Genomic DNA, 24,029 nt, shown 5'->3' with positions numbered 1-24,029 from the left:
GTCCTCGGATGTGGGAGGAGGTATTTCGGAGGCCTTGAACATCACCTTCCATGCGTCCTTGTGTGTCATGCCATAGAGCTCTTGAAGTGTCTGGTGTTCGGCCGGAACGAACTCCCATAGAGTAAATGCCCGTCTTTGGCACGGAAGAATGCGGCGGACGAGCATGACTTGGACCACGTTAACAAGCTTGATTTTCTTGTCCATCATACTCTTGATGCAGTTCTGAAGTCCTGTCAACTCCGCAGGTTCACCCCAGGCCAGGCCCTTCTTTTCCTAGGAGGTGAGCCGCATGGGAATTCCGGATCGGAATTCGGGGGCCGCCGCCCAGTTGGCGTCGCGTGGCTCGGTGATCTAGAACCACCCCAGTTGTCACCCTTTCACGATCTTCACAAAGGAACCATCAAGCCAGGTAACATTGGGCATCCTTCCCACCATGGCGCCTCCGCACTCCGCTTGCTGGCCGCTCACGATCTCTGGCTTCACGCAGAAGATTCGTAGCCACAAGCCGAAGTGAGGCTTGATGCGGAGGAAGGCCTCGCACACGACGATAAACGCCGAGATGTTGAGGACGAAATTTGGGACTAGATCATGAAAGTACATCCCATAGTAAAACATGAGCCCGCGGAAAAAGGGATGAAGTGGAAATCACAGTCCATGGTCGAAGTGGGCGAGGAACACGACCCTCTCGTGGGGTTCCGGAGTCGGAATTATCTGCCCCGCGTCTGGCAGCCGGTGCGCAATATCTACGGCCAAGTATCCGGCCGCACGGAGCTTCGTAATATGCTACTCCTTGATGGTGGAGGCCACCCACTTGCCTCCTGCTCCGGACATGTTTGGCTATGCGGAGAAAGTGTGAACTGGGGCGCTGGAGTTCGAGGGGGCAAGAATGGATAAGCAAAGGAGGAAGAAGGCGTGGGTAAAAATGGGGAATCCTTATCCCTTTATAGAGGCGCCTCCCCACTTGCCCGTTGAAAATCACTTATTTCCCAAGCGCCACGATTGATGGCGCGGTTGGGTTACCCGTACCCGTATTGATGAGAATCCCGTGATAAGGGGACATGATCTCTGCTTCGACAGGACGTGCCGAGGAAACCGCCTCGATATGTGCGGTAGCTGGCTGTGAGAAGACGATTCAATAATGACTCAGCCATTTTGTCGTGTCACTTCATCTAAAGTTGTCAGCAGATTATATTTGTGAAATAGCGTTCTCTCTACGGTGGCATGTGAAAATCGTCTCACAGAGCCGGACACAATTTCAGTGTTCGGGGTTTACTTGGGAGTATTCGGAGATGGGACCCGCCTTGCAATGCCGAAGACAATCTACGCGCCGGACTCATCGTCATTGAAGCCTAGTTCAGGGGCTACTGAGGGAGTCCTGGATTAGGGGGTATCCGGACAGCCGGACTATATACTTAAGATACAAGACTCAAGACTTCGTCCCGTGTCCGGATAGGACTCTCCTTTGCGTGGAAGACAAGCTTGGCGATCCGGATATTAGATTTCCTTTTTTGTAACCGACTTTGTGTAAACCCTAGCCCCCTCCGGTGTCTATATAAACCAGAGGGTTTAGTCCATAGAGGGACAACCATAATCATCATAGGCTAGCTTCTAGGGTTTAGCCTCTACGATCTCGTGGTAGATCAACTCTTGTAATACTCATATCATCAAGATCAATCAAGCAGGAAGTAGGGTTTTACCTCCATCGAGAGGGCCCGAACCTGGGTAAAACATCGTGTCCCTTGCCTCCTGTTACCATTAGCCTTAGACGCACAGATCGGGACCCCCTACCCGAGATCCGCCGGTTTTGACACCGACACACATCATTATAAGTCTTGCAAGCAATGTGACTAATGAGTTAGTTGGGGATGATGTATTACAGAATGAGTAAATAGACTTGCCAATACCGAGATTGAACTAGGTATGAAGATACAAACGATCGAATCTCGGGGAAGTAACATACCGATGACAAAGGGAATAACGTATGTTCTCATTAAGGTACAACCAATAAAGATCTTCGTAGAATATGTGGGAACCAATATGAGCATCCAGGTTCCTCTGTTGGTTATTGACCGGAGAGGTGTCTCGGTCATGTCTCATAGTTCTCGAACCCGTAGGGTCCGCACACTTAATGTTCGATGACGATTTTGTATTATATGAGTTATGTGATTTGGTGACCGAATGTTGTTAGGAGTCCCAGATGAGATCACGAACATGACGAGGGGTCTCAAAATGTTCGAGAGGTAAAGATTCATATATTGGACGATGATATTCGGACACAAGAAGTGTTCTGGGGGTACCGGGTACATATTGGGTCACCGGAAGGGGTTCTGGGCATCCCCCCGGCAACTACATGGGCCTAATGGGCCAAGAAGGGGAAAGACCAGCCCCTAGGGGGCTGGTGCGCCCCATGTAGGCCAAAATAAGGGGGAAGGAAAGAGGGGAAGAGAGAAAGGAAGGGGAGCAATTCGGCCTCCCCCTTCCTTCTCTCATCCATCCTCCTTCTTCCCCCTCCGGATGAATATGGAAGGGGGAGGCCGAATTGGGAGGCGCCCAAGTAGGATTCCTCTTACTTGGAGCGCCCCCTTGGCTGCCCCTCCTCCCCTCCAACCTATATATATGAGGGGGGCACCGCTAGAACACACACCAACAATTGTTAGCCGTGTGCGGCGCCCCCCTCCATAGTTTAGGCCTCCGGTCATATTCATGTAGTGCTTAAGCGAAGCCCTGCACGGATCACTTCTCCATCACCGTCACCACATCTTTTTGCTGACGGAACTCTCCCTCGACACTTTGCTGGATCAAGAGTTCGAGGGACATCATCGAGCTAAACGTGTACAGAACTCGGAGGTGCCATACGTTTGGTGCTTGAATAGTCGGAACGAGAAGAAGTTCGACTACATCAACCGCATTGTCAAATGCTTCCGCTTTCGGTCTATGAGGGTACATGGACACACTCTCCCCTCTTGTTGCTATGCATCTCCTAGATAGATCTTGCATGAGCATTGGATTTTTTTTTTGAAATTGCATGTTATGTTCCCAACATCAGCCTGGGCTGAACCTTTAGCTTTGCGTTTCTGCTTCCGACTTGGGTATTACTTGCAGCACTGGGCTCGGTGGTTGTAACACCCACGATGCGGCTATATCTCTCACGTGTCGAGGCACGACTTAGAGGCATAACCGCATGGTGGTTTTGTCGCAAGAAGGGTCATCTTCACACAATCCCATGTAATGAACAAGAATGGGATAAAGAGTTAGCTTACAATCGCCACTTCACACAATGAACATATAATTCAAACATCATTTAGAGCACACGCATAGTTGGACTACGGACGAAGCCAAAAGAAAAGAAGATAACCCAACTTCTAGATCCCCGATCATCCCAACTGGGCTCCACTACTGATCAACATGAAACGAAACATAGCAACAACCAAGATCTTCGTTGAGCTCCCATCTAAGCTCGGTTGCATCACCTACACTGGTATCATCGGCACCTACAACTATTGTGATAGTATCTGGTGAGTCACGAGGACTCAGTAACCTCAAAACCCGCGAGATCAAGACTATTTAAGCTTATGGGTAGGAAGTGGTAAAGAGGTGGAGTTGCAGCAAGCACTAAGCAAATATGGTGGCTAACATACGCAAACAAGAGCGAGAAGAGAAGCAACGGAACAGTCGAGAAGCTAGAAGTGATCAAGAAGTGATCCTGAAACTACTTACGCACAATCATAACACAAAGCCGTGTTCACTTCCCGGACTCCGCCGGAAAGAGACCATCACAGCTACACATGTGGTTGATGCGTTTTAATTAAGTCAAGTGTCAAGTTCTCTACAACCGGACATTAACAAATTCCCATCTGCCACATAACCGCGGGCACGGCTTTCGGAAGATAATACCCTGCAGGTGTCACGCCCAAGATGCGACCCTATCCTAAAGGAACTCGAAGGTCCCACCAAGGATAGAAGCACATCTTGAAGACGCTTTTGCAAGGTGGATATCATTACATCAAAATTACACAATAGATGGGGATACATACAAAAGGCATACAATGCCACACGAATACAACATCATCTTACAAAAGCGCACCATCTGACTACGGATGAAACACAAACAGAAACTCAAATGACATCCACCCTGCTAGCCTAGGCTGCCGACCTGGAACCTATCCCGTGATCGAAGAAGAAGCAGAAGAAGAACTCCAAAACAGGCAAACATCGCTCTCGCATCATGGTCATCGCATAACCTATACCTGCAACTATTGTTGTAGTAATCTGTGAGCCATGAGGAATCAGCAATCCCATGACCATGGGTATCAAGACTAGCAAAGCTTAATGGGAAAGGAAGGGGGTAAAGTGGTGAGGTTGCAGCAGCGACTAAGCATATATGGTGGCTAACATACGCAAATAAGAGCGAGAAGAGAAGCAACGAAACGGTCGTGAAGCTAGCAATGATCAAGAGGTGATCCTGAACTCCTACTTACGTCAAGCATAACCCAAAACCGTGTTCACTTCCCAGACTCCGACGAAAAGAGACCATCACGGCTACACACACAGTTGATGCGGTTTAATTCGAATCTGGTGTCAAGTTATCTACAACCGGACATTAACAAATTCCCATCTGCCACATAACCGCGGGCACGGCTCTCGAAAGTTTATACCCTGCAGGGGTGTCCCAACTTAGCCCATCACAAGCTCTCACGGTCAACGAAGGATATTCCTTCTCCCAGGAAGACCCAATCAGTCTCAGAATCCCGGTTTACAAGACATTTCGACAATGGTAAAACAAAACCAGCAAAGCCGCCCGATGTGTCGACAATCCCGATAGGAGTCGCACGTATCTCGTTCTTAGGACACACCGGATAAGGGAAGCATACAGGTACCGACGTAACCCAAGTTGCCAAGGGATGGTCCCGCACGATGCTCTAGTTTGGACCAACACTTAGACAAGCATTGGCCCGGGGGGGGGGGCTAAATAAAGATGACCCTCAGGTTAATTACTCCCAACAGAAAAGGTATAGGTGGTAGGCAACTGGTAAAACCAATGTTGGGCTTTGCTAGAGGAGTTTTATTCAAGGCGAACTGTCAAGGGGGTCCCTAAATAACCCAACCGCGTTAGGGACGCAAAATCCGGGAACATAATACTGATATGACGGAAACTAGGGCGGCAAGAGTGGAACAAAACACCAGGCATAAGGCCGAGCCTTCCACCCTTTACCGAGTATATAGATGTATTAAAAATATAAGAGATATTGTGATATCCCAACATAATCATGTCCACCATGGGGCAATCTTCAACTTCACCTGCAACTAACAACGCTATAAGAGGGGCTGAGCAAAGCGGTAACATAGCCAAACAACGGTTTGCTAGGAAGGGTGAAAAGGTTAGAGGCTGACATGGCAATTTGGGAGGCTTGAAGAGCAAATGATAGGAAGTGCAGCAAAGCGATAGAACGAAGAAACTAGCATAGCAATGATAGTAGTGAGATCCAAGGTGATGGTCATCTTGCCTAAAATCCCGCAAGGAAGAAGAACGAGTCCACGAAGAAGATGAAGCCACGAAGACGAACCAAGCGTAGATGAACGAATCTGTTGACGCTGGAACACGTCACACGAACACGTCGATGTGTACCCGCGGCACCGAGGGAGATGCTCCGCAACTCACACCGCGGGAGGCCGACTTCCAACGCGATACGCAAGACAGTAAGCCAGCACTTTTGGGACCAGACGCCCCGCTCGCCCGGGAGGGACCCCGTCATGGCTCGCGGCGACGATTGGCTACTCGAGGTCGGTCTTACCGCCCCTAGAGCCTCGTGGATTCGCAGCCTCCAATCTTAAAGAACGACGAAGAACGAGAAGAAAGATACAAGGGGAGAGATAAAAGTAGATGAACACGGAAAAGTAGTAAATTGATTGATCGATTGTGTGTTGTTCAATCGGCCGGCACCCCTTAGGTATATAAGAGGCAGCTGGACTTCCCGTGCAAGCAAAAGTCTTGGATTCACGTCCAAAAACCTAGTCAAATTCGGATTGGTTTTGTCCGAACTTTCCAAAGCTGTTTGGTTTAAACTGGCTGCACCTTGTGGGTCTTTTTTGTGGTGGTAAACGATCTCGGATGGAAACGACCCCAAAAGCAATCTTGACCATTTTGACGAGACGAAAAAGTTTTATGTTGAACTTTTTTTGATTAGAGGTCATATTGAGGGTCAAATCGGTCGCGCAAAATAGGCTATCCCTCGCGCTACCCATCACACAGGGTGTCTGGTGGGGCGCGCCAGTTTTTGCCTCTTGACAGGGCTATATTCCGATGGCTCTAACTTTTGCATATGAACTCGGATTGGAATGATTTTTATATCAAAATCGATCGCTTCGACGAGACGAAGACAAACCGTGTAGATAATGTTTCCATTTGATGTCGTCTTGGAGGCTTAATCAGCCAAACTGTACTCTGAATATAAGATCTTAGTACTTTGAGCATAGTTTCGGCCTTCGAGATGAAATCAGACTGCGATGACCCAAACTTCAAAGATGTTCATATCGACAATACGGAAATCTTTCATGAAGATCACTTCTCCATTTGAGGCCATCTTGAATAAGTTATTGTCCGTGCCAAAATCTGATGTTAACACATGCCCCCCTATTTTTCGGCAATGTTTGTGTGCCAAAAAATAACTTCCGCATAGCTTGTTCTAAGGACGATGTCAACACTCCATTGACCATTTTGCATGTTCTTAGGACGACAAGTATATATCGGCCATTGCTTGTTTGAACCTCTTGATGCAAACTTGGGTGAAAACTTCTCAGCTTCTATAACAATTCGGTGATAAGGTTCCATAGATCAAAACCATCCTCCAACCATATTGTTCATCCTTTCACTAGGATTTTGCAGATAATCAAGAATGAACTTCCTCCAGTCCTTACTTCGCCTGTGGATGAATTCCATGGCAAAGGCATCAATGGCATTCTTGAAGAAAATGGATGATGTGCTAACCGAAGATTTTGATGTTGTGATGCACACCTTCGGCTTAATTGTTTGTTGCTTCCATCATTCTCCTTTGTCATTTTTATTGTACTTGTTGCAATTGAAGCATGCACATCATTTTTATTTTGATTGATCCTCTTGGTAACCCATGCCATGTTCCTCTTTCTAAGCTCTTGTGCACTAAGATTTTGTAATTCCTTCTTTTGCCAATACGATAAGCCGAGTGAGCACCTCGACTGTGATTTTGTTTCAACCAATGGCAACTCTTTCTTGGCCTTGTGCACCCTCAACTTATTTTCTTCAGATTTGGCACTCTGATTTTTATCAATTGATTGTTTCACTTCTTTGCCTTTTGTAGCCAATGTCAACATTTTAATTGGCTCTTTGTTATTTGAGATCAAATCTGAAGTAGCACAATTACGACCATCTCTTTTCACGCGGTAAACTTGCTTTACCACCTGTTTATTCTTCCTTGAGCTCTGGACCGATTCCTTGTGATTGAAACGGTCTTTGAAGCATGATTGTTCAAATGTTGATCTTCTTGGAGCTGCATAGTATTGGTGAGATGGTCTAGAATAAGATGGAGAATGTGCCCTTGTATCATACCTGTCCCATGATGAATATGTATCTATATGAGCATAGGGAGGCATCCACGGCATTGGCATTGGCGGCCCAAAATAAGGATATGAATATGTTGCATTAAAATTATCACTTTGCCAAATACCGATCCTCATATTTGCGCCTTGGGGGTGACCTTGGTTTCTTTGCATGATTTGGCCGATAAGCATTCTTCTCTTTACTCATCTTTTGATATTTATCCAATAGTTCAGCAAAGGTGATTTTTGATCTCTTACACTTGCGCTTATTTCAGCCTTTGTTTTCTTTTGGTTTGCTTTCATCGATCATTGGATTTGCTTGCTGCCCCTCAGTCCTTGGCGTCTCCATTGTAACTTCGATAGAATTTTCGCCCTCAAGATTATGTTCCTTATGCTCTTCAACAACTTCTTTACTTGAAACCTTGATCCCATCACCTGCAGTTTTTACATTCTCTTTAAATGGATCGGCTTGAAGCAGCCGATGCAAAAACCTTTTGCCATCGGGACCAATCGGAATAGACTGGTCATCTCTTGGTGTTTCAACAAACTTCAATCGTCATTTTTCAATGGCCGATTTAACTATTTGCCGAAACATGTTGCAATCCTCAAAATTATGTTTGAACGAATCATGCAACTTACAATACATTCGTCCTTGGATTGATGGCTTAACATGGTGATCGAGAATTGTAATGTAATTATTTTTTAGCAATAAATCAAATATTTGATCACACATGCTTAAGTTGAAGGTATACTTCTTGTTTTCTAGCCGATCTTGTTGTTTGAACGGCTTTGGAGATAAGCAAACGAATGGTTCAGATTTGGAATCTCCCCATTCGGCTATGCATTGTGTTTTCCACTCTATCTCCGATGTCTTTGGATAAGATATTGTATTAGCATCGATTTTCTCAATAGAATTTAACCTTGGCTTTAAATTTTTGAAACGGAGATATTTAGAACATACATGTCTCAGTTGAGACCAAGTGCAAGCCAAGTACGAAATAAGCAAAGCTACCCAACTAGATATGAACTTTAGATAAAGCAATGGGGAAAGCTTTGGATGTAACAATAAGTCATTATCGGTCTTTATAAATGGCGCAATGGTTTGACCGATATGTTCCATAACAATTTTATTGCTAACAAGTAAATTACCCTTCTTCATTGGTCTTTCAAAATTACTTATGAGAATTTCTTATAGATGCATCAATAATGAAGTTGTGACCAAATTTGAAAATAGGTAAATTACTCGCTATGCATACCTCTTCAAATATGTTGGGAGAACATGATGGTGGTTCCATTTGAAGAACATCTTGCTCCGTCTTTGGATGGCTCCCCAACACCTTGTCATCGTCTTTTTCTTGAATCCGTGCATCAATGCTTTGAAGATTTTTGTCGGCCGAACTTTGTTCGGCTACTTGTTCTTGTCCTTGAAGCTTGTCAATTTCTACGGCACGGAACTCATAGGGCAGGAAGTAGGTTCCATTAACTTCAGAAAAATCAAGCACCGTTGTTTTCCTATGCTTGCCATGCCCTTTCTCAGTAATGCTTGCCTTGTTGGATTTGATGGATTCAGAATATATACTACTTGATTCGGATTTTTCAACCGAAGCACTTTCATGTTCCGAATCATCCTTCTTTTCATTGATACTACCAATTGGCAATGGTTCTTTTATCTGAGCCAATTCTTTTTCTATTTGTTTCTGACGACGAGCGGCAAAGCTTTAAGATTTTTCTCAATTTCAATCCACTCCGGATATTATTGCCCCCCAATGCTTTTAGATTCTTTCGGCAATGACACACGGGTGTTGCCGAAATTTTGCAATTGTGTAGGGGGTGTATAATATGATATAGTACTAGGTGAAGGCATATGCATTGTTGTAAGACCATCCTTTTGCTCGCCAATTTTATCAATTGGCAAAGATTCATCTTCTTGTGAAACTCTAGCTTTTATTGCGGCATAATCAGGAAATAGCCCCTTTTCATGTTGTTCAAGGCAAAGAGCACTAATTCTCTTATTTTGGGCTAAACTCTTCAATGCAGCGACCACTACCTCATCTTCTACAATGTTGGGCACAACCGCTCCTGTAAAATTTACATTCATTCGGCTATAACTAGGAAGGTGTGAAGCCGAATTATGAGCATCTACAATTGTGTATGGTGCCGAAGAATTAGTAACATTAGGTATAGCATATGACGGTTGAGAGTAACTGGCCGAATAGCCACTAGTAGCATGGCCAATTCTCTCATTCATCGGCATGGTTGGATTACTATATTGCACATTAGCTGCCGATGAATAAAAAGGTGAAACACTTTCTTGTATGGCATTGGAAATTCTAACTTGGGGTGTTTCAAATTGATTAATCGAACTCATCATGTTGCTCATCGGCATATGAATTTAATGGGTTGCCGATGCGTGTGAGTTGGGATACATATGGTGCATGTTACTAATATCATAAGAAGTTGAAGTATATAAATTACTTTGAATCGACCCTTGCACGTAGTTAATTGCATGATTGAAAAAACTAGGGTTGGCCGATAGAGTATACTCATTGAACGACCTAGTAACACCATATGAATAATTTGCATCTACATAAAGGGATTGGGTATTCATATTACCTTTGTAGACTGCAAACCCTAGATGACGATCTCTTTGTAGCAAGAACGGGCCGGAGACGTTTGAAGCTTCTTCCCTAGCGGAGTCGCCAAAAAGTGTATTGACGCTGGAACGCGTCGCACGAACACGTCGATGTGTACCCGCGGCACTGAGGGAGATGCTCCGCAACTCACACCGTGGGAGGCCGACTTGCAGCGTGATACACAAGACAGCAAGCCGGTGCTTTTGGGACCAGACGCCCCGCTCGCCTGGGAGGGACCCCGTTAGGGCTCGCGGCGACGATTGGCTGCTTGAGGTCAGTCTTACAGCCCCTAGAGCCTCGTGGATTCGCGGCCTCTAATCTTGAAGAACGACAAATAACGAGAAGAAAGATACAAGGGGAGAGATAAAAGTAGATGAACACGGAAAAGTAGTAAATTGATTGATCGATTGTGTTGTTCAATCGGCCGTTACCACTTAGGTATATAAGAGGCGTCTGGACTTCCCGTGCAAGGAAAAGGCTTGGATTCACGTCCAAAACCCTAGTCAAATTCGGATTGGTTTTGTCCGAACTTTCCAAAACTGTTCGGTTTAAACTGGCTGCACCTTGTGGGTCTTTTTTGTAGTGGTAAACAATCTCGGATGGAAACGAGCCCAAAAGCAATCTTGACAGTTTTAACGAGACGAACAACTTTTGTGTTGAACGTTTTTTTATCAGAGGTCATCTTGAGGGTCAAATAGGTCGCGCAAAATAGGCTATCCCTCGCGCTACCCATCAGACAGGGTGTCTGGTGGGGCGCGCCAGTTTTTGCCTCCTGACAGGGTTGTATTCTGATGGCTCTAACTTTTGCATACAAACTCGTATTTGAACGATTTTTATATCAAAATCGATTGTTTCAACGAGACGAAGACAATCCCTGTAGATAATTTTTCCATTTGAGGTGGTCTTGGGGGCTTAATCAGCCATACTGTACTCTGAATATAAGATCTTAGTACTTTGAGCATAGTTTCGGCCTTCGAGATGAAATCGCACTGCGATGACCCAAACTTAAAAGATGTTCATATCGACAATACGGAACTCTTTCATGAAGATCACTTCTCCATTTGAGACCATCTTAAATAAGTTATTGACCGTGCCAAAATCTAGTGTCAACAGAATCCTCACGATCGCAACGAAACGGGAACTATCGAGAAAAAGCACACAACAAGGTAAACACACCACACATAAATATGACAAGATGCTCAACCAAGCATGATGCATGACAAATGCTACATGAAGCTACTCATGGCAAGAAATGATGCATATAAGAACAACACATCAAAGCAAAGTTAAATGAGAACGGAAACAACATATAACATTTCCGGTAAGTCCTCATATGCAAATTTAGAAATTGGTCCAGAACTGAATAAACCTTATGTTCAAGTTAATAAATAGCAAGTTAAGATGCACCAAGATGATCTACACGAAATTCTAGTCAAGTTACATATAAAGTTTCTTTAGTTCGGAGCTACGGCCTAGAAGATATTGGCAAAACAAGTTAAACATGGCATTGATGCAAAATGCATCCAAACATCAAGCAAGCACCTCAAAACAAGGATGTAACATGATAATATGAAACTACATGCAAAATCAAGCAAGTTTCATATAGAGCACACTCAAAACGGAGCAACGGTTCAACACATACACTCTATACAAGTTTAAAGGACAAGCTATCCAAAACAACAACTAGGCATCTAAAAAGCATCAAAACAATATGCTACAGAATCTCAACGTGAAAACAAAAGGCATGGGCATGAAGTACAAGTGACGCATTACAAAACATGAACACTGAGCTATCTCCATAAAACAATATAACATGCTCAAAAGGACATGACAATATTGCAAATAATAACAGTTTCAGACTTTGCAGAAATAACATCAGGTTGCAATGTTTAGAGCTATCAAACAACATGTTACAGGAACTTAACATGACAAACAAAGGCATGGAATGCTCTTACTAAAGACAGAGAACAAAACTCCCTTAATGAACTAATTCCAAAGATCAACAGAAAAGTTGGTAGGATCCATGCAAACATGGCAAATGATATGACAGATTCAGGCATGGCAGGAACAACAATAAGTAGGCATGTTGGTGAGCTTGTACCACTCACCACAGAGCAATACATGGCACGACAAGGTGACCAACAGTAAGAAGACATGTTTATGAAGCTAAGAATGGCAAGAACAAGTTCATAGGGTGCATGGATCACTAGCAAAGCTCATGGCAAAACTGAACTTAATGTTAGCAGGCTGACAACAACATTATTTAGCAACTTTGGAGCATGATATGAACAATCTACAGCAAGCTACAAATGCAAAATGGGGCATGGATGGATAGAGCAAGACATGTATAACAAAACATCCTTAGTGAACATCTCCAGATTATACATAGAATGACTTGTAGCAGCAGGTTTACATAGCATCATGATATAGCAGATTCAGACTAGTAAAACAGCAACAACAAGTACCCTACTTCACGAGCTCGACGCACTCACTACAAAACTCACAAAAATATACGGGTTGCACCACTATGAAGATGGCATGATGTAGCTCAAAACTCATGTAGACATCAAGCCCATAGGATGCACACACAAAATGCAATCAAAAAGACAAAATAGCAAGTTCTGTTAACAGATAGCAGATTAACATCATATATCACACTTGCAACGATGATTAGGGCACCAAGATGAACTCAAATGAACATGACCCAAAGGAACAAAATGAAGAGCATCTCACTAGAAACATTCCGACATATTATATGCAACAATCGGAGCACAGAGCAAGCAGCTATGGCATGGTGAATATGTGCACATATGATGAGTTTTTAGGGACAGCCAAATTTCGGGGAAAAAAAGGACGGGCGCAGATTAGCTAAGAGGTGCTCGGGTGGGATTTAGGGGCTGCTCACCTCGCGGGCCGTGGCCCAAGACGGTGAGGGGGCGAGGCAGGCGGGCCGGGGCAGAGCTGGGCTGGGCCATGGGAGGCGTTGGGGCCCACAAGGTGAACGGGAGGAGCAGCTCCTCTGCTCGCTCCCGAGCACGTTCATGGCGGCGGCGGCAGTTGACTTCGTCGGATCCACCTAATCCGCGAGAAGCAGCGGCAAGGGAGGCCGGGAACCGGTGGATCGGGTCTCCGGGCACCGGATCCGGCAGTGGAGGAGCTTGGTGGCGCCGGCGGCGGAGCTCGGACGCGGCGCGGGTGGAGGAGACTACAGCAGGGGTTCGGGTCCGACGACCTAGGCCGCTCCAGTGGCTTGCTGCGAGGGAGAGAGAGAGATGGTGACGAGAGGAAGGAGAAAGGGAAGGGAGAGAGATAGGGCCGGGCGGCAGCGTGACCTGTGGCGGAGGTGATCGCCAACGGCGACTCCGGTGAGTCGGCCGGGAAGGACCAGACGGCGGGGTCGAGGGGCTCCTCCCCTCGATCCAGATCGGGAGTGAGGGAGCGGGAGGCGCGTGGCGTTCCAGGCCCGGTCGGGCTCCGCGCGGGCCTAGGCGGGCCGGCGGCGCTAGGGAGCCGGGATAGCGAGGTGGCAGCCTCTGTGTTGAGGAGGGCGACGACTCATGCGGCGGCAGGGAAGATCTAAAGGCAACAAGTGGCGGGGCAGGATCGGTCGGGCACTGAATTCGAGGAGGAAGACGGCGGCGGCTACGGGGGAAGGAGGGGTAGGTGGTTTTAGGCCAAAAATGGCATGAGGGGGTCTATATATAGGGCAAAAGATAGGGTTTAAGAGTTTTGGGATGTTTTCGAGCCGTACGATCGCGATCGTGTGGCTCCGGACAGAGGGGGGACTAGGTGGGCTATGAAGATAGGCCTCGGGCTAAGAGGAGAGAAGAGAAGTGAGGCCCGGTGACTGTTCCGGAGACCGAAACGTTCGGCAAAAATACCGGCAACAGTGCCGCTATATATTTAACGGTTGGGCTATCAAACGAGCTCCGAATGCGACGAAACTTGACAGGCGCTCTGTCTACACTATAATAAGACCGCATGCCAACTATCACCCCATTCCGAGAACATTTTTATGCCACCTATAAAAAATAATATTCGAAGGTGCCGCGGGCGCGGGCGAGTGTGGTCGGGCTCAGAACGGACAACGGAGAGAACTGGTGGAACCCGAATGGATGCAAGTTTTGAAAAACATGCAGATGAAATGCAGATGATGACATGGAAAAATGCAACACGCAAGCACATGACATGGCAACAATGACGAATAACTGGAGGACATTTGGCGCATCGAATCTGGGGCGTTACAACACTCCTCCACTAACAAGAGATCTCGTCCCGAGATCTTACGAGCGAGACGGAAGAGAAAAGGATGAGATGAAATGAGAAACACAAGAGAGAAGATGAACAAAGACGAGAGCACTCGGGTAGAAAGAGAAAAGGCGAATATGACGAGAATCAAATGCTCATGGAAACAAGATAGACTCTGGAACCACTCCGGTTAGACAAGGCAGAAAAGAATAAGCACGGAAGAATTTGGACAGCACTCCGGCTGAAAATGGAAGTAATAGAACATGAGCTTGAGAGGATGGAATTATACTCGATGAAGACATGACACAAAACTTCCGAAAAGAATTGAAAGAGTTGAATGAAAAGAACTGAGAAGAAAATGACAGCTTGTGCCATGACTGAAATTGAAAGCATCTTTAGAAGGAAGGTTTAGACGGAGTTGTTGGGAAAATCAGCAACGAAAAGAATAAGCTTGTTGTGGTTTTATAGGTAACATCTCAAGATCATGAGGTGATAACCGGCCACAAACGGAAATGATTGGATAGCTGAGAAGAACGCAGAAATGCAAAACTCCACTTCAAAACAATATGGAGAATTAGTTACACTTCGAGACGCGAGAAGAAAGATACTTGAACTCCACCAACAAGAATCTTGATGAACTCTTGAAGAATGAATTAAATCATGAAGAACCACCATGAAGAACTCAAGTGACAAAAGGATGATGAGATAGAAATGAAAGATGAAAGAATAAGATTAAGCCATGCGATGATTTAGATGGAGGTTTCGCCGACATGGCCGAGGAAATTTAACTCCGGAAAAGAAAATATGAAAACACTTGGAACTAGAATTTATTCCTCACGAACAAACTCCGAAGGAAGGGATTACTTGACGATGATGAAATAAGAATAAGAATTACGTTATGCTTATCCTCATTTAATTGATGACAACCGGATTTGGCATGCAACTTATTCTTGTTGAAAAAGGATTAAGGGGGGGTATAGCACAAAACTTGAGAAAGTCTTCGTGAACCACCTGTAGGATTGGAAAGAACGAATGAATTAATATGATAATCAAGGAAAAAAATCTTGAACGAACCACCGTAAGAATTCAAAAATGACTGATGAAAGAGACTGAATCACCGGGAAGAATTAGAAAAGCTAAAAGATACTTGAGGGAATTAAGAGACAAGAGAATGAAGAGATCACGAACTGGTCAAAGAATGCTTGAATGAAGCATCGGAAGAATATTGAAATGAACGAAGGGGCACGGATATAGAATTATCGAAGAATGAATTTGAAAACTTAGAACTAAGAAATATTCCAAAAAGATGGCATTCGGATAATCGAGAGAGAACGCAACTCCTGAAATACCCCGGATGGATGAAAAGAATTGCACGACTAAAACAATTTGATAGGGTAACAATGAGCTAGCACCAATAATCTTCAGGAGAATGGACAAGATTTAGGGAAAACTCTACTTCGGTCTTCAAATGTTGAGAATGACGACGAGAAACACCATGCAGAATTTGTTGAAACACTCTGGAAGAATGAAAAGAAAACAGATTGACCCGAACATGAAATAATTAACAAACGATCTTAGCAACGGCATATGACTGATGGAATCCGTACTTACGTCATACTTCGAAAGGAATTTTTAGAATGGCTCCGAGAAAATTAGAAGAGTTAGGTAAGATCCTGAGAAAAGACTTGTGGGTTATGGGCCCACTAAAGAAAACACCATTGAGAAAGGATTGTTGACGAGATAGATGATGCACCGGAACACTTAAAATATTTGAATGAGGTGACAACCTCAAATTAATTCAAACACAGACGGATCTCCAGAGATGTCTTGAACACTTTGGAAGGATAAACTGGCGAGAGGCGAACGAGCAGGGAAAACACTTTAACCAAGGAAAAGAATGTGATCAACCCGAAAAACTTGAATTGAATCCACTGGAAAAGAAAAGAGATGAAGAATGACGAACAAGACGAGAATTCACCGGTTGAAATAATTTACGAAAGACTGAAGAGGTTCTACACGAATGAAAATGATGCTCGAAAGAGACTCAGGCTCCGGGAAGAAGAGGGTGAGAGGGCGGGAAAAACAAAGGCAACTTGGACGGGGGAACCGACGAATGTCTTGAAGAGAAAACACCGGTTGAAATCATTGAGGAAAGAAAGCAAAGACTTCGCACGAGTAAGATGGATACTCGATTACAGACTCCGACTCCGAGAAGAAAAAAAGGGAGGGCGGGTGGGAAAAGAAAACAACTGAGGATTGAACTTGGCAAAGAAGAAGAGGCTCGAGTCAACTTGACGAGAAATGCACCGGATGAAAAGAGCTGAGGAACAACGATCGAAAAACCAACTGCGTGATCCTAAAGAATATTTGAAGGGGAAGAGGAGTAACTCAAAACACCTACGTCAAGATTCCTCACCAGAGCAACGAAGGGGCTAAGGAGTAAAAAGCATTCCTACTCTCCGATATAACTAGACTCCAAAAACAGTTTTCTTCTAGACTCAACAACGGCCAACTACGAATAATCAAGGGGGCTCCTATGGTCGGACCTGGCTCTGATACCAACTTGTCACGCCCAAGATGTGACCCTATCATAAAGAAACTCGAAGGTCCCACCAAGGATAGAAGCGCATCTTGAAGATGCTTTTGTAAGGTGGGTATCATTACATCAACATTACACAATGGGGATACATACAAAAGGCATACCATGCCACACGAATACAACATCATCTTACAAAAGAGCACCATTCGACTACGGATGAAACACAAACCGAAACTCAAATGACATCCACCCTGCTAGCCCAGGCTACCGACCTGGAACCTATCCCCTGATCGAAGAAGAAGCAGAAGAAGAACTCCAAAACGGGCAAACATCGCTCTCGCGTCATGGTCATCGCATAACCTATACCTGCAACTATTGTTGTAGTAATCTGTGAGCCACGAGGACTCAGCAATCCCATTACCATGGGTACCAAGACTAGCAAAGCTTAATGGGGAAGGAAGGGGATAAAGTGGTGAGGTTGCAGCAGTGACTAAGCATATATGGTGGCTAACATATGCAAATAAGAGCGAGAAGAGAAGCAACGGAACGGTCGTGAAGCTAGCAATGATCAAGAGGTGATCCTGAACTCCTACTTACGTCAAGCATAACCCAAAACCGTGTTCACTTCCCGGACTCCACCGAAAAGAGACCATCACGGCTACACACACGGTAGATGCGTTTTAATTCGAATCTGGTGTCAAGTTATCTACAATCGGACATTAAGAAATTCCCATCTGCCACATAACCGTGGGCACGGCTCTCGAAAGTTTATACCCTGCAGGGGTGTCCCAACTTAGCCCATCACAAGCTCTCACGGTCAACGAAGCATATTCCTTCTCCCAGGAAGACCCGATCAGTCTCGGAATCCCGGTTTACAAGACATTTTGACAATGGTAAAACAAAACCAGCAAATCCGCCTGATGTGTCGACAATCCCGATAGGAGTCGCAAGTATCTCATTCTCAGGACACACCGGATAAGCGAAGCGTACAGGTACCAACATAACCCAAGTTGCCAAGGGATGGTCCCGCACGGTGCTCTAGTTTGGACCAACACTTAGACAAGCATTGGCCTGGGGGGGCTAAATAAAGATGACCCTCGTGTTAATTACTCCCAAGGGAAAAGGTATAGGTGGTAGGCAACTGGTAAAACCAATGTTGGGCCTTGTTAGAGGAGTTTTATTCAAGGCGAACTGTCAAGGGGGTCCCATAAATCACCCAACTGCGTTAGGGACGCAAAATCCGGGAACATAATACCGATATGACGGAAACTAGGGCGGCAAGAGTGGAACAAAACACCAGGCATAAGGCCGAGCCTTCCACCCTTTACCAAGTATATAGATGTATTAATAATATAAGATATATTGTGATATCCCAACATAATCATGTCCACCATGGGGTGCCGCGCAACTATAAGATATATTACAACTTCACTTGCAACTAACAACGCTATAAGAGGTGCCGCGCAAAGCGGTAACATAGCCAACCAACGGTTTGCTAGGAAGGGTGAAAAGGTTAGAGGCTGACATGGCAATTTGGGAGGCTTGAAGAGCAAATGATAGGAAGCGCAACAAAGAGATAGAACGAAGAAACTAGCATAGCAATGATAGTAGTGAGATCCAAGGTGACGGTCATCTTGCCTGAAATCCCGCAAGTAAGAAGAATGAGTCCATGAAGAAGATGAAGCCACGAATACGAACCAAGCGTAGACGAACGAATCCTCACGATCGCAACGAAACGGGAACTATCGAGAAGAAGCACACAACATGGTAAACACACCACACATAAACATGACAAGATGCTCAACCAAGCATGATGCATGACAAAGGCTACATGAAGCTACTCATGGCAAGAAATGATGCATACAAGAACAACACATCAAACCAAAGTTAAATGAGGACGGAAACAACATATAACATTTCCGGTAAGTCCTCATATGCAAATTTAGAAATTGGTCCAGAACTGAATAAACCTTATGTTCAAGTTGTTAAATACCAAGTTAAGATGCACCAAGATGATCTACACGAAATTCTAGTCAAGTTACATATAAAGTTTGATTAGTTCGGAGCTACGACCTAGAAGATATGCGCAAAACAAGTTAAACATGACATTGATGCAAAATGCATCCAAACATCAAGCAAAAACCTCAAAACAAGGATGCAACATGATAATATGAAACTACATGCAAAATCAAGCAAGTTTCATATAGAGCACACTCAAAACGGAGCAACGGTTCAACACATACACTCTATACAAGTTTAAAGGACAAGCTATCCAAAACAGCAACTAGGCATCTAGAAAGCATCAAAACAATATGCTACAGAATTTCAATGTGAAAACAAAAGGCATGGGATTGAAATACAGGTGAAGCATTACAAAACATGAACACTGAGCTATCTCCAGAAAACGCTATAACATGCTCAAAAGGACATGACAAGATTGCAAATAATAACAGTTTCAGACTTTGTAGAAATAACATCAGGTTGCAATGTTTAGAGCTATCAAACAACATGTTACAGGAACTTAACATGACAAACAAAGGCATGGCATGCTCGTATTAAAGACAAAGAACAAAACTCCCTTAATGAACTAATTCCAAATATCAACAGAAAAGATGGTAGGATCCCTGCAAACATGGCAAATGATACGACAGATTCAGGCATGGCAGAAACAACAATAAGTAGGCATGTTGGTGAGCTTCTACCACTCGCCACAGAGCAATACATGGCACGAAAAGGTGACCAAAAATAAGAAGACATGTTTATGAAGCTAATCTTGGCAAGAACAAGTTCATAGGGTACATGGATCACTAGAAAAGCTCATGGAAAAACTGAACTTAATGTTAACAGGCTGACAGCAACATTATTTAGCAACTTTGGAGCATGATATGAACAATCTACAGCAAGATACAAATTCAACCAGGGGCATGGATGGATCGACCAAGACATGTATAACAAAATGTCCTTAGTGAACATCTCCGGATTATGCATAGAATGACTTGTAGCAGCAGTTTCACATAGCATCATGATATAGCAAATTCAGACTAGTAAAACAGCAACAACAAGTACCCTACTTCACGACCTCGATTCACTCATTACAAGACTCACAAAAATATATGGATTGCACCACTGTGAAGATGGCATGATGTAGCTCAAAACTCATGTAGACATCAAGCTCATAGGATGCACACACAAAATGCAATGAAAAAGACAAAACAGCAAGTTCTGTTAACAGACAGCAGATTAACATCATATAGCACTCTTGCAACGATGATTAGGGCACCAAGATGAACTCAAATGAACATGACCCAAAGTAACAAAATGAAGAGCATCTCACTAGGAACATTCCGACATATTATATGCAACAATCGAAGCACATAGCAAGCAGTTATGGCATGGTGAATATGTGCACATATGATGAGTTTTTAGGGACAGCCAAATTTCGAAAAAAACGGACGGGCGCAGATTAGCTAAGAGGTGCTCGGGTGGGATTTAGGGGCTGCTCACCTCGTGGGCCGTGGCCCAAGACAGTGAGGGGGCGAGGCAGGCGGGCCGGGACAAAGCTGGGTTGGGCCGTGGGAGGCGCTGGGGCCCATGAGGCGCACGGGAGGAGCAGCTCTTCTGCTCGCTCCCGAGCACGTTCATGGCGGCGGCGGTAGTTGACTTCGCCAGATCCGCCTGATCCGCGCGAAGCAGCGGCAAGGGAGGCCGGGAACCGGTGGATCGGGCCTCCGGGCACCGGATCCGGCGATGGAGGAGCTTGGCAGCGCCGGCGGCGGAGCTCGGATGTGGCGCGGGCGGAGGATACTGCAGCAGGGGCGCGGGTCCGACGACCTGGGCCGCTCCGGTGGCTTGCTGCGAGGGAGAGAGAGAGCTGGTGAGGAGAGGAAGGAGAAAGGGAAGGGAGAGAGATGGGGCCGGGTGGCAGCGATACCTGCGGCGGAGGTGATCGCCGGCGGTGACTCCGGTGATTCGGCGGGGAAGGAGCAGACGACGGGGTCGAGGGGCTCCTCCCCTCGATCTAGATCGGGAGTGAGAGAGCGGGAGGCGCGGGGCGATCCGGGCCCGGGCGGGCTCCGCGCGGGCCGGCGGTGCTGGGTAGCCGGGATGGCGAGGTGGCGGCCTCTGAGTGGAGGAGGGCGACGGCTCATGCGGCGGCGGGGAAGATCTGAAGGTGACAAGTGGCGAGGCAGGATCGGCCGGGCGCTGAATTCGAGGAGGAAGACGGCAGCGGCTGCGGGGGAAGGAGGGGTAGGTGGTTTTAGGCCAAAAATGGCATGAGGGGATCTATATATAGGGCAAAAGATAGGGTTTAAGAGTTTTGGGAGGTTTTCAAGCCGTACGATCGCGGTCGTGTGGCTCCGTACAGAGGGGGGACTAGGTGGGCTGTGAAGAGAGGCCTCAGGCTGAGAGGAGAGAAGAGAAGTGAGGCCCAGTGACTGTTCCGTAGACCGAAATGTCCGGCGAAAATACCGGCAACGGTGCCGCTATATATTTAATGGTTGGGCTATCAAACGAGCTCCGAATGCGATGAAACTTGATAGGCGCTCTGTCTAAACTATAATAAGACCGCGTGCCAACTATCACCCCATTCCGAGAACATTTTTATGCCACTTATATTAAATAATATTCGGAGGTGCCGCGGGCGCGTGCGAGTGTGGTCGGGCTCAGAACGGATAATGGAGAGAACTGGTGGAACCCGAACAGATGCAAGTTTTGAAAAACATGTAGATGAAATGCAGATGATGACATGGCAAAATGCAACACGCAAGCACATGACATGGCAACAACGACGAATTACTGGAGGACATCTAGCGCATCAAATCCGAGGCGTTACAGCAGGGGTGTCCCAACTTAGCCCATCACAAGCTCTCATGGTCAACGAAGGATATTCCTTCTCCTAGGAAGACCCGATCAGTCTCAGAATCCCGGTTTACAAGACATTTCGACAATGGTAAAACAAGACCAGCAAAGCCGCCCGATGTGCCGACAAATCCCGATAGGAGTCGCATGTATCTCGTTCTCAGGGCACACCAGATGAGCCAGACGTCGGGTTGGCATATACCCTGGTTGCCCAGGGGGCGCCGGACATCGCTCGGTTTGGACCAGCACCTGGAGGAGCACTGGCCCGGGGGGTAAATAAAGATGACCCTTGAGTCTGCATAACCCAAGGGAAAAAGGCTTAGGTGGCAAATGTTAAAACCATGGTTGGGCCTTGCTGGAGGAGTTTTATTCAAAGCAAACTGTCAAGGGGGTCCCATAAATCACCCAACCGCGTAAGGAACGCAAAATCAAGGAACATAACACCGGTATGACGAAAACTAGGGCGACAAGAGTGGAACAAAGCACCAGGCATAAGGCCTAGCCTTCCACCCTTTACCAAGTATATAGATGCATTAGTTAAATAAGAGATATTATGATATCCCAACATAATCATGTCCATCATGGAGCAATCTTCAACTTCACCTGCAACTAACAACGCTATGAGAGGGGCTGAGCAAAAGTGGTAACATAGCCAAGCAACGGTTTGCTGGGAAGGGTGAAAAGGTTAGAGGCTGACATGGCAACTTGGGAGGCATGGTAAACAAGTGATAGGTAGCGCAGCATAGCGATAGAACGAAGCAACTAACAAGCAAAGATAGAAGTGATATCAAGGGTAATGGTCATCTTGCCTTAAATCCCGCAAGGAAGAAGAACGAGTCCATGAAGAAGACAAACGGACGTAGTTAAACGAATCCTGACAACTCCCGAACGAAACCGAAGCTAACGAGAGAAGCAAACCGGAAAGAAGCAAACAACATGGTAAACACACAAGCATAAACATGTCATGATGCACAAACAAGTATGATCCATGTCCGGTTTAATGAGGCATGGCATGGCAATATGCACAAACAACATTACAAGTTAAGTGGAGCTCAATATGCAACAAGTTACATATTGACGAAACACCACATCAATTATTTAGTTCTCTCTCGTTTAGGAACACAACAATATTACATGTTGTTATAAACATGGCAAGAGGTGAAAAATAATTAAACTACCTATCTAGGCAAGTTTAAGTGAGGCCAGAAACAACAAACAACAATTCCGAAGAATCCCCACATGTCATTTAGCAATTTAATCAAACAACAATTTTAAACATCTTAAATATTGTTATCATGATGCGGATGACATATACAAGTTTTATGCAATTTTATGAAAATGTTGACGTGAGCATGTTTCGAAGCATTTGTCACTGAGGCGGAACAAAAGGGGTGCCACGACAACTACAACGGAAATGGTGCCACGGCAACATTCCGATGATCCGACAATCATTGAGATACCGGTGCAAAAGAGCAAGTGTGCGGATGTGCGGAACATGCAAAAGATGGTGGGGTGATCCCGTTTACCGGGTTCCCACGGGTCAACGGCATGGCAAACGAGGAGGAACGTGCATGAAGCAAATGGGCCCGGTGCAAACATACGGTTCATCTCAGACAACATGCATTCGTCCACGGGTCATCATCTCGGCGGTTATACCTTTGAAGCGTGCATTTCGGGGCAGTTCTAAATCGTCGAGGGAAGTAGTCGTCCACGGGTCATAGGGGAAGTATTCGTACATGTTTCGTAGTTGTACACACTCCGTAGATGTTTGGGGTCATGTCAAGGAACTTGACGTCCATGGGGTCTTCGAGGTCGACGGTAGTGGTACACACATCGTCGTGGAAGTAGTGGTACTATGCGTCAATTGTCGTGGTACTTGGGGTCTCTGGCCTTGCCGATCTCGGTTCTTGTGACGGCAGTGGTACAAGGTCCCCGTGGAACTTGGGTTCCGGTCCTGTAGTCGTACTAGGCATCCGGTGAACTTGGCGTATCCAAAATGAGCAATGCGAAAACCCTTAGTTCAGCGGTGGTCGAACTTGGCGAAATCCACGAAGGCGTCCTTGGGCGTTCCTGGTTGCCGCGTCTTGGCAAATCGAAGGAGATCTTGGCGTCCATGCAACCGGCAGCGGAGGTGCACGAAACCAGCGGTAGAGGACAAGCCGCGACCGTGGCTCTCA

Source organism: Triticum aestivum, chromosome 2B (genome assembly GCF_018294505.1).
Source record: "Triticum aestivum cultivar Chinese Spring chromosome 2B, IWGSC CS RefSeq v2.1, whole genome shotgun sequence".
NCBI classification, from domain to species: domain Eukaryota; kingdom Viridiplantae; phylum Streptophyta; class Magnoliopsida; order Poales; family Poaceae; genus Triticum; species Triticum aestivum.
The sequence above is the reverse complement of the archived record's forward strand: the minus strand, read 5'-3'. Positions refer to the sequence as shown.